General features: G+C 41.6%; 1 non-coding gene across 1 annotated transcript; it reads left to right on the top strand.

Moving 5' to 3' along the window:
- Positions 1-4,833: 4,833 nt before the first annotated feature.
- On the top strand, positions 4,834-4,971 carry LOC119924588. The gene has a single exon (XR_005449293.1). It is a non-coding gene; the product is annotated as a small nucleolar RNA SNORA7 (small nucleolar RNA).
- The last annotated feature ends 7,498 nt before the right edge of the window (positions 4,972-12,469 follow it).

Raw genomic sequence — 12,469 nt, 5'->3', positions numbered from 1 at the left:
TTCCAGAAACAATTTAGTCTTAAGAGGCAGATGGTGGAATACCTAAATTCAATCATTCCTACAAGACTACAATATCACTGGCAGCTCCGTCATTTTAATGATGAAGCGTGGGAAGGAGAAAGATGTAGCGAACTAGTAGTGACAGAACGCTCACAATCTTCCATTGTACTTGAATCTCTGCTATGTCTCTAAAGGCTTTTCAGAGGGAATGAGCAGAAAATGAGGAGCAAAAAAGAAATTTTACACCCTTTTTTAATTGAATTCAAAGTCTTCACTCATTTGCACTGATTAGAATCTCTTCCATAACCATTGTTGCTCACTGGTTAGGAAAGTTCAATGCTATGTATTTTCATGATTTTGCAGGAAACCGTGGAAGAGTCACATAGGATTCCATACTATTTCGGTTCTTGCTAAGAAAATATTTAATCTATGGAAACGATGTTCTAAACATATTCCTCATCTTGGACATGAAATGTCTGAAATTATATGCCCTTATAGTTAGATTGTTAAACCACTTGGTGTATAGCCAGAATGATAAAAAGGTCATGTAAATTTCTAAATTTACAGGAACAACAAAGTAACAACAGATCATTTTAAATTCCCTCATATTAATTTACTGCTTAAGTGAGTCCCCTTTTCCCTCTCCTCCTCCCCATCCCCTGCCCTACATCCTTCCCTTCCCCACAGCACCTGTATGTATATTTGTACAGATTTATTACTCTATTTTACTTGTACATATTTACTATTCTATTTATTTTGTTAATGATGTGCATTTAGCTTTTGTTCTATTTGTTTTGACTTGACACCTGTCCACATGTTTTGTTTTGTTGTCTGTCTCCCCCTTCTAGACTGTGAGCCCGCTGTTGGGTAGGGGCCATCTCTGTATGTTGCCAACTTGTACTTCCCAAGTGTTTAGTACAGTGCTCTGCACACAGTAAGTGCTCAGTAAATAAGATTGAATGAATGAATGAATGAAGTCTCAAGTCCTTTGCTGCTTTCCATTTGGAAAGGGTCATGTTCTTTGCTCTACACAAGCAATAGCGGAGGAAACCAACTTTTGATTTTCAAAAAGATCAGTCTTGACCTTGACACTCTCCTTCTGGGGATTCGAAGTGGTCTTTTTACAATTGTCACTGATGTTCATGTGAGACAGAGAGCAGAGATTGGAAAATTATAAACTGAATGTATTTTAAAATGAGGGAATTTTGTCTTCTAATGGATTCCATGGTGCCTGTCACCACGGTGCTGAGCCCCTCTGACAGACGAGGTTAAATTCAGTTCCTATGAGTGGGAGAAGATGTTATTTCATAACTGCCTTTTCACAACAATCATAAGACAAAAGGTGAGAGTTTGAATTTTTTCTTTCTTGGTGATATGTTCCAGACAGTTTTCATTAAAGTTCAGTGAGAGTAAAGTAAATGGGTCAGATGTATCCATGACATAAAATGGTGAATCAACGATCAAAGCTCAAACCTCGGGCACAGTTAATTTAAATGCTAGATCCACAAAAGATCAGTAATAATAATTGCGGTAATTTTTAAGTGCTTACGACGTGCCAGACACTGTACTAAGCACTGGGGTGAATACAATCAAATCAGGTTGGACACAGTCCCAGTCCTACACAGGGCTCCCAGTCTCAGTCCCCAATTTACAGATGAGGTAACTGAGGCCCAGAGAAGTGAAATGACTTGCCCAAGGTCACACAGCAGACAAGTGGTGGAGTAGGGTTTAGAACCCATGACTTTCTGGCTCTCAGGCCTGTGCTCTTAAAATTAAAAATCTGTAGTACTGGTGCAAAATCACCACAACCAGGAGAAGACTCTGTTCTATCTATGCAGTGATTGCAAAAATATTTCTTCAGCCAAAGGATTGTGGAAGTTACTCAGCTGAACACATAAGAAATTCAGGAGAACCTGCCCTTGAACAATATTGAATTATTTATTGTAATGGGATTGAAGAGAGTGCTCAATTGTTATGGGTTCTAAATTTTATGATTCTCTGGTGCATGTAGTTTGTAAAGAAATGGAGCATTTTTTAAGCAACTTTGTTGACAATTTGGTTATGAATTTCCAGAGAAATAAAGCCCTTTTAAATACTCAACCTACTTACTGTGCCTTACCTTCATAATAATAGTAATGATGATGGTATTTGGTAAGTGCTTACTATGTGCTTAGCACAGTTCTAAGGTAATCAGGTTGTTCCATGTCTCAATCCCCATTTTACAGATGAGGTAACTGAGGCAAGGAGAAGTTAAGTGATTTGCCCAAGGTCACACAGCAGACAAGTGGCAGAGCCAGAATTAGAACCCACAACTTCTGACCCCCAATCCTGGGCTCTTGCCACTAAGCCATGCTGCTTCATCTCTTTCACTGTCATCCTCTTGTTCACATCCTTCCTCCTGCTTGGAATTCCCACCCCCTTCATATCCAACAGATCACCACTTTCTCCATCTTCAGAGCCCTGCTAAAATTGAATCTCCTCCAGGAAGCTTTCCCTGACTCAGCTCTCATCTCCCCACCCTACTGAGTCACTTACAAATTTGAGTCCTTATCCTGTAAGTACTTAGGTATTCACCCGATTTCCACCTCCCACGAAGCCCTTGTCTTCTGATATTTAAATTCCCATGTTTCTTTACCTGTCCTTCCTCATTATTAATTTATAATAATGTCTGTCTCCCGTCTACACTGTAAGTTCGTTGTGGGTAGGGAATGTGTCTGTTAAATTGTTCTATTATACTCTCCCAAATGCTTAGTTCAGTGTTCTGCACACAATAAGCACTGAATAGTAGTTTTAGACTGTGAGCCCACTGTTGGGTAGGGATTGTCTCTATATGTTGCCAACTTGTACTTCCCAAGTGCTTAGTACAGTGCTCTGCACACAGTAAGCACTCAATAAATACAAGTGATTGATTGATTGATTGAATAAATATGACTGATTGATAATTTAGTTCCCATCTCCCCACCTAGCTTGTAAGACAATTGAAGGCAGCAGTCAAGTCTACTAGCTCAATTGTCCTCCCCTTAGTACAGTGCTTCAAAGAGAGGAAATGCTCAATAAATACTGTGGTTGATTAGCAGAGATAGCTTATTTTTGTATAGTTTGCAGTAAAATAGAACTATTATATATTTTCCCCAACCAGAGGCCCACTGTGGGAAGGGTATGTGACTGTGTTTTGTGGTATTGTACTCTCCGAGCACTTAGTTCGGTGCTCAGCACACAGTAAGCACTCAATAAATACGACTGAGTGAATAAAAAAATAGTTTTTCAATTTCCTCTAGACTGTGAGTTTCTTGTGGGCATGGAACACGCTTGGCATGGGCAGGAAGTTTGTCTATCAACTCTGTTATACCAGACTTTCCCAAGCCAATACAGTGCTCTGTATCAGGTAAGTGTATATTAATAATAATCATCATCATAATAATAATGATGATCATATTTGTTAAGCGCTACTATGTGCCAAGCATTGTTCTAAGTGCTGGCGTAGATACAAGGTCATCAGGTTGTCCCACGTGGGGCTCACAGTCTTAATCTCCATTTTACAGATGAGGGAACTGAGGCACAGAGAAGTTAAGTGATTTGCCCAAGATCACAGAGCAGACAAGCGGCAGAGCCGGGATTACAACCCACGTCCTCTGACTCCCGAATCCGGGTTCTTGCCATTAGGCCATGCTGCTTCTCAATAAAGACCATTCATTCATTCAATCAATCATATTTATTGAGCACTTCCTGTGTGCAGAGCACTGGACTAAGCACTTGGGAAGTACAAATCGGCAACATCTAGAGACGGTCCCTACCCAACAACGGGCTTACAGTCTAGAAGGGGGAGACAGACAATAGAACCATACAAGTAGTCAGGTGTCAATACCATCAGAATAAATAGAATTATAGCTATTCACACATCATTAATAAATAGAGTAATTAATATGTACAAATATACACCAGCGGTGTGGGGACGGGAAGGGGATAGGGCGGGGCGGGGGAAGAAGATGGGGAGGGGAGGAGGAGGAGGAGGATAGGAAAAAGGAGGGGGCTCAGTCTGGGAAGGCCTCCTGGAGGAGTTGAGCTCTCAGTAGGGCTTTGAAGGGGTTGATTGATACCAGCTCTATTGTATTGTTCCCTATCAAGCACTTAGTACAGTTCTCTGCATTTCATTCATTCATTCAATCGTATTCATTGAGCGCTTACTTTTTGCAGTGCACTGTACTAAGTGCTTGGGAAGTACAAGTTGCACCCAGTAAGCACTCAATAAATATCATCAATTGATTGGTAATAGCTCTACTGAATTGTATTCTCACACACTTAGTTTAGTGCTTTAAAACTAGTAAGTGCTCATTGAGTAACATTGATTGATTGTTATGGCAAATAGTCCATCCATCCCACTGTCTTGTCCCACTGTCTCACCTCCAGCAGTGGCAACAGGATGCTCCAGGAACTCTGGGATGGTAACTTTCCTTAACACCCCTCCTCTAGACTGCAAGCTCCTTGTGGGCAGGGTATGTGTCTACCAACTCTGTTATGTTTTACAGAGCTCTGCACACAGTAAGTCTTTAGTATATATGCTTGTACATATTTATTACTCTACTTATTTATTTATTTATTTTACCTGTACATATCTATTCTATTTATTTTATTTTGTTAGTATGTTTGGTTTTGTTCTCTGTCTCCCCCTTTTAAAATGTGAGCCCACTGTTGGGTAGGGACTGTCTCTATATGTTGCCTACTTGTACTTCCCAAGTGTTTAGTACAGTGCTCTGAACACAGTAAGCGCTCAATACGATTGATTGATTGATTAATAAATATAAGGATTGATTGATAGATCCTAGCACTTAAGGTCCCTTCTCAGGATGGCGTCTGGTGAGTTTCCAGTACTCTACCAGTTTTGACTATGGGAGGGAGAGTCAAGCGGAGGCCTACCCATTCCATTCCTAGCTTGACCAGTGGCTAGCAAGTGGAGGGCCATCTGCTAAAAGCCCAAACTCACTAGTGCTGGGAAGCAGCAACATGGGAGAGAGTCAAAGGTGAAGACTGTCCACATGTTTTGTTGTCTGTCTCCCCCTTCTATATTGTGAGCCCGTTGTTGGGTCAGGACTGTCTCTATATGTTGCCAATTTGTACTTCCCAAGCACTTAATACAGTGTTCAGCACACAGTAAGTGCTCAATAAATACGACTGAATAAATGAAATGAATGACTGTGCAGAAGGGGGCAGGGGTAAACCAATTCCGGATTTTGACCAAGACAACTCTATGGGTACACTACCGGAGCAATTGGAGATGGAGGTCGGGCGTTCTGGGAGAGATGAGTCCATGGCGTCACAATGAGTCAGAGACAACTCAACAGCATAAGACAACAAATATTTAGGGATGAGTCATTTAGCAGCCCTAACTTTCCCTCTACAGAAACTTTCCCCATGATCATGATAGACATATTGTCCACTAGCTTATGCTATGTGCTTTTCCAATATTGTTTTTTTTAAAATGGCATTTATTAAGCGCTTACTATGTGCAAAGCACTGTTCTAAGGACTGGGGAGGTTACAAGGTGATCAGGTTGTCCCACAGGGGGCTCACGGTCAATCTCCATTTTACAGATGAGGTAACTGAGGCCCAGATAAGTTAAGTGACTTGCCCAAGGTCACACAGCTGACAATTGGTGGAGCCGGGATTTGAACTCATGACCTCTGACTCCAAAGCACTTGTTAAGCACTTACCCCCAAGCATGGGTGCACCAATCATTCAATCGATCAATCATATTTACTGAGCTCTTATCGTGAGCAGAGCACTGACCTAAGCACATGGGAGATTACAATTTAATAAAGTTGATAGATGCAAGGACCATGAGAAGCATGGATAAAGCACTGGCCTGTGAGTGAGAAATATTCCATTGAACTTAGGTTCATTGTGGGCAGGGAATGTTTCTGATATATTGTTATATCATCATCATCATCATCAATCGTATTTATTGAGTGCTTACTGTGCGCAGAGCACTGTACTAAGCGCTTGGGAAGTCCAAGTTGGCAACATATAGAGACAGTCCCTACCCAACAGTGGGCTCACAGTCTTTAAGGGGGAGACAGAGAACAAAACCAAACATACTAACAAAATAAAATAAATAGAAAAGATATGTACAAGTAAAATAAATAGAGTAACAAATATGTACAAACATATTGTACTCTCCCAAGGGTTCAGCACAGTGCTCTGTGCACAGCAAATGCTCAATAAATATGATTGATTGTTTGGCCTGGGTTCCATTCATTCATTCATTAAATCACATTTATTGAGCGCTTACCGTGTGCAGAGCACTGTACTAAGCGCTTAGTTCCAATTCTGGCAGTGCCACTTTTCAGCTGTGTGACCTCAGGCAAGTCACTCAACTTCTCTGTGCCTCAGTTCCCTCATTTGTAAAATGGGGATTAAGATTTTAAACCCGATGTGAGACAGTGACTGTGTCCAACCCGATTTGCTTCTATCTACCCCAGTGCTTAGCACAGTGCCTGGCACGTAGTAATCATTTAACAAATAACAATTATTATCGTTATCATGGCTTTATACCTGTGCTATATCTTATGCTTGTTTCTATGTCCTTCCTGATTATAGTATTCATTCATTCATTCAATCAATCATATTTATTGAGCGCTTACTGTGTGCAAAGCACTGTACTAAGCGCTTGGGAAGTACAAGTTGGCAACATATAGAGACGGTCCCTACCCAACAGCGGGCTCACAGTCTAGAAGACTGTGACTGTGATCAGAGCCATTTAGGGATAAAGTCTTCTAAATACATCTACAGAACTCGGCAGGAGCTAGTAAGGCCTGGTGATTGACTGGTGATTGATTGATTGGACTGGTGATTAAAATAATTGTCAACAATAACTCCGATTTTTTTCCTGAACTAATGATAATAATTATGGTACTTGTTAAGCACTTACTATGTGCCAAGCACTGTTCTAAGCTCTAGGGTAAATACAAGTTAATTAGGTTGCAACAGACCCTGTCCCACATGGGGCTAACACTTTAATCCTCATTTTACAGCTGAGCTAACTGAGGCCCAGAAAGATGAAATGACTTGCCCAACATCACACAACCGGCGTGTGACAGAGCCAGGATTAGAGCCCAGGTCCTTCTGACTCCCAAGTTCTTGTGCTATCCGCTAAACTACGCTGATTTGTGACTGAGAGCTCCTAGCCCATCGATGGGTAGTTGCAATTTGGAGATTTTTCTCTAAGTGCATTACTTTGCTGTTGCTCAACCACTGAGCCCACTCATTTAATTTTATGAGATCTTTCTGAAGCTTATCACCGAGCTCTTAGAACAGTGCTGGGCTCTTAGTAAGCACAAGTTGGCAACATATAGAGACGGTCCCTACCCAACAGCGGGCTCACAGTCTAGAAGACTGTGACTGTGATCAGAGCCATTTAGGGATAAAGTCTTCTAAATACATCTACAGAACTCGGCAGGAGCTTGTAAGGCCTGGTGATGGACTGGTGATTGATTGATTGGACTGGTGATTGAAAAAATTGTCAACAATAACTCCGATTTTTTTCCTGAACTAATGATAATAATTATGGTACTTGTTAAGCACTTACTATGTGCCAAGCACTGTTCTAAGCTCTAGGGTAAATACAAGTTAATTAGGTTGCAACAGACCCTGTCCCACATGGGGCTCACACTTTAATCCTCATTTTACAGCTGAGGTAACCGAGGCCCAGAGAGGTGAAATGACTTGCCCAACATCACACAACCCACTTGTGACAGAGCCAGGATTAGAGCCCAGGTCCTTCTGACTCCCAAGTTCTTGTGTTATCCGCTAAACTACGAGGATTTGTGGCTGAGAGCTCCTAGCCCATCGATGGGTAGTTGCAATTTGGAGATTTTTCTCTAAGTGCATTACTTTGCTGTTGCTCAACCACTGAGCCCACTCACTTAATTTTATGAGATCTTTCTGAAGCTCATCACCGAGCTCTTAGACCAGTGCTGGGCTCTTAGGAAGCACTTAACAAATGCCATCATTATTATCTAGGTGGCATTTTGCCACTTAGAGAAATTTTAAGGTCACCTACATACTTGAAGATTTACTGTGCAGGCCCTCTTCCAGATCATTTATGAGGATAATCAACAAACTCAGTCCTAATGCTGGCAGTGGCGAGACCCCTCATGCTCTGATCCCCATTCACACCCAACCCCTCTCATAATAATAATAATAACTATTATTATATTGTTGGCTCAATGGAAAGAGCACAGGCTTGGGAGTCAGAGGACATGGGTTCTAATCCCAGCTCTGCTACTTGTCTGTTGTGTTGTCTGTTGTGTGGACAAGCCATTTAAGTGCTTAGTACGGTGCCTGCACACAGTAAGCACTCAATAAATACGACTGAGTGAATGAATGAACTTCTCTGTGCCTCAGTTACCTCATCTGGAAAATGGGGATTAAGACTGTGAGCCCCACGTGGGACAACTTGATCACCTTGTATCCCCCCCAGTGCTTAGAACAGGGCTTTGCACATAGTAAGCGCTTAACAAATGCCATCATTATTATCATTCTCCCCCTGCTATTACTCTATTTATTTATTATTACTCTATTATTACTCTATTTATTTAATTATTACTCTATTTTATTTGTACATATTTATTCTATTTATTTTATTTTGTTAATATGCTTTGTTTTGTTGCCTGTTTCCCCCCTTCTAGACTGTGAGCCCACTGTTGGGTAGGGACTGTCTCTATATGTTGCCAACTGGTACTTCCCAAGCACTTAGTACAGTGCTCTGCACACAGTAAGTGCTCAATAAATGATTGAATTAATTAATAAATATATAATGTATTGTAATATGATATGATATCATAAAATGATATGTTATTATTATTATTATTATGATATTTGGTAAGCACTTACTATATGTAAAGCACCGTTCTAAGCACCATCACGTGCTGAGGATCCCAGAATCCACTCACACTGCCAAGACCCCAGCCTCCACTCTCATTCATTCATTCATTCAATTATATTTATTAAGTGCTTATTGTGTGCAAAGCACTAGACTAAGCACTTGGGAAAGTACAATACAATAATAAACAGTGACATTCCATGCCCACAGTGAGCTCAAAGTCTGGGGGTGGGGAGACAGACATCAATACAAATAAATAAAATTAGAGGTATAATAATAATAATGATGGCATTTATTAAGCGCTTACTATGGGCAAATCACTGCTCTAAGAGCTGGGGAGGTTACAAGGTGATGAGGTTGTCCCACAGAGGGCTCAAAGTCTTAATCCCCATTTTTATAGATGAGGTAACTGAGGTACAGAGAAGTTAAGTGACTTGCCCAAAGTCACACAGCTGACAATTGGTGGAGCCTGGAGTTGAACCCATGACCTCTGACTCCAAAGCCCATGCTCATTCCACTGTGCCACACAGATTCTCTAAGCATATAAGATATATACATAAGTGCCATGGGGCTGAGAGGGGCGGGGAGAGAAAAGGGAGCAAGCAAGTCAGGGTGACGCAGAAGGGAGTGGGAGTTGAGGAAAAGTGGGGCTTAGTCTGGGAAGGCCTCTTGGAGGAGATGGGCCTTCAGTAAGGCTTTGAAGTGGGGGGACAGTAATTGTCTGTCGGATTTGAGAAGGGAGGGAGTTCCAGGCCAGAGGTAGGACATGGACCAGTCATCCATTCATTCAATCATATTTATTGAGCGCTTACTGTGTGCAGAGCACTGTACTAAGCACTTGGGAAGTCCAAGTCGGCAGCATATAGAGACGGTCCCTACCCAACAGCGGGCTCACAGTCTAGAAGGGGAGGCAGACAGCAAAACAAAACATATTAATAAAATACAATGAATAGAATAAATATGTACAAATAAAATAGAGTAATAAATCCGTACAAACATATATACATACATACAGGTGCTGTGGGGAGGGGAAGGAGGTAAGGCGGGGGAGATAGGGAGGGGGAGGAGGGGGAGAGGTCGTCGGTGAGATGGGTGAGCTGGAGGCAGAGTGAGAATAATAATAATAACAATAATAATAATAACGGCATTTATTAAGCGCTTACTTTGTGCAAAGCACTGTTCTAAGCGCTGGGGAAGTTACAAGGTGATCAGGTTGTCCCACAGAGGGTTCACAGTCTTAATCCCCATTTTACAGATGAGGTAACTGAGGCACGGAGAAGTGAAGTGACTCGCCCAAAGTTACACAGCTGACAATTGGCGGAGCCGGGATTTGAACCCATGACCTCTGACCCCAAAGCCCGTACTCTTTCCACTGAGAAGGTTAGCACTAGAGGAGCAAAGTGTGTGGACTGGGGTGTAGGAGGAGAGAAATGAGGTGAGGTACGAGTGAGTAGCCTTTACTCACGTTTGAAGCAGTTCCACATTTGCATGAGAACTGCCAACTTGTACTTCCCAAGCGCTTAGTACAGTGCTCTGCACACAGTAAGCGCTCAATAAATATGATTGAATGAATGAATGACACCGAGCCCCCAGCCTCCACTCACAACGTTAAGATGCCAGCCTCCAGAGCGTTTGGGAGAATACAATACAACAGAGTTAGCAGACACATTCCCTCTCCTCAACGAGCTTCCATTCTAGAGGGGGAGAAAGACATTAATGCAAATAAATAATTTATAATACATTTTCTAAGAGATCACTGATCTATTAAGTCTACTAATTGGCCAGGTAGAGAAGTCAAATTGGCTCTCCCCATGGTTCTGTAAGATTCCCCTCTAAGTTCCTTCAGAACTGTCAGGAGGATGCCTAGACTGTGAGCCGTAGTTGGATAGGGACAGTCTCTTTATGTTGCCAACTTGTACTTCCCAAGCGCTTAGTACAGTGCTCTGCACACAGTAAGTGCTCAATAAATATGATTGATTGAATGAATGAATGAATGGTGACAGGACAATCTACAATCGGTTTAGCAACTCAGGCAAAAGCCCTGATGAAGTTAATCTCCTAATGACTGACATTATATTTGTTCTTCAAATAAATCTAAAGCGGGAAGCTCGGCAAAGACTGTGAGCCCACTGTTGGGTAGGGACCGTCTCTATATGTTGCCAACTTGTACTTCCCAAGTGCTTAGTACAGTGCTGTGCACACAGTAAGCGCTCAATAAATACAATTGAATGAATGAATGAATATGGAGAAGCAGCGTGGCACAGTGGAAAGAGCCCGGGCTTTGGAGTCAAAGCTCATAGGTTCAAATCCCGGCTCCACCAATAACTGTGTAACTTTGGGCAAGTCACTTAACTTCTCTGTGCCTCTGTTCCCTCATCTATAAAATGGGGATGAAGACTATGAGCCCACTGTGGGACAACCTGATCACCTTGTAACCTCCCCAGTGCTTAGAACAGTGCTTTGCACATAGTAAGCACTTAATAAATGCAATCATCATTATTATCATTATGGAGGCACCTGACAATCATGGCATAAAGGGCACACTCAGAAATGTGAAGGATTTAGATCAGTCGATCAATCACTCATTCAGTCATTCAATGTTGCGATGTGCCAAACACAAGTATTAAGCACTGGGGAAGATACAAGACAATCAGGTTGAACTTCCTGACACTAGCAGTTTAAGTAGAAGGGAGAATGGATTATTTCATTCCCATTTTACAGATGAAGAAATTGAGGCACAGAAAAATGAAGTGACATGCCCAAGTCCACCCAGCAGGCAAGTGGCAGAGCCAACAACATTTGGGTCAATTCCTCTGTTAAAAAAAAAGAACAATTTGTGATGAAGTTCAGCATGGCTCAGAGAAGCAGCATGGCTCAGTGGAAAGAACAATTGTCAGCTGTGTGACTTTGGGCAAGTCACAACTTCTCTGGGCCTCAGTTACCTCATCTGTAAAATGGGGATTAAGACTGTGAGCCCCCTGTGGGACAGCCTGATCACCTTGTAACCTCCCCAGTGCTTAGAACAGTGCTTTGCACATAGTAAGAGCTTAATAAATAAATGCCATCATAAAGTTCCCTCTACCATCTTCAGTAAAGACCAAACTAAACAATCACTGTACTTTTATGTTTACTGCAGTGTTCTGTATGCTCAATAAATACCTCTGATTAATTGATTGATTGACCTAATTCATTTACAAATACCACTGATTAATTGACTGACCTAATTCCTTCACATTTCTGAGTGTGCCTTTTATGCCAAGATTGTCAGGTGCCTCCTTAGATTCTTTGCCAAGCTTCCTGCTTTGGATTTATTTGAAGAACATTATAATGCCAATCATTTGGAGATTAACTTCATCGGGCTGATACAAGTTAACTTCATCGGGCTGATACAAACTTGAAAACTGCTTGCCTGCAAACAGTCCCTTTCCATGGAGTCTGTGATTGACTCATTAATAATAATAATAACAATAATATGAATAACAATGATAATGAGTCCTGGGAGAGCATTGGAATTAAACTCCTATTAAAATCAAGGTGTCTCCTGTTATAGCTGATAAGGTGCAGTGTACTAGTGGAAAAAACATACTTGGT

This window comes from Tachyglossus aculeatus, chromosome 2 (genome assembly GCF_015852505.1).
Source record: "Tachyglossus aculeatus isolate mTacAcu1 chromosome 2, mTacAcu1.pri, whole genome shotgun sequence".
NCBI classification, from domain to species: Eukaryota; Metazoa; Chordata; class Mammalia; order Monotremata; family Tachyglossidae; genus Tachyglossus; species Tachyglossus aculeatus.
The sequence above is the reverse complement of the archived record's forward strand: the minus strand, read 5'-3'. Positions and strand labels throughout refer to the sequence as shown.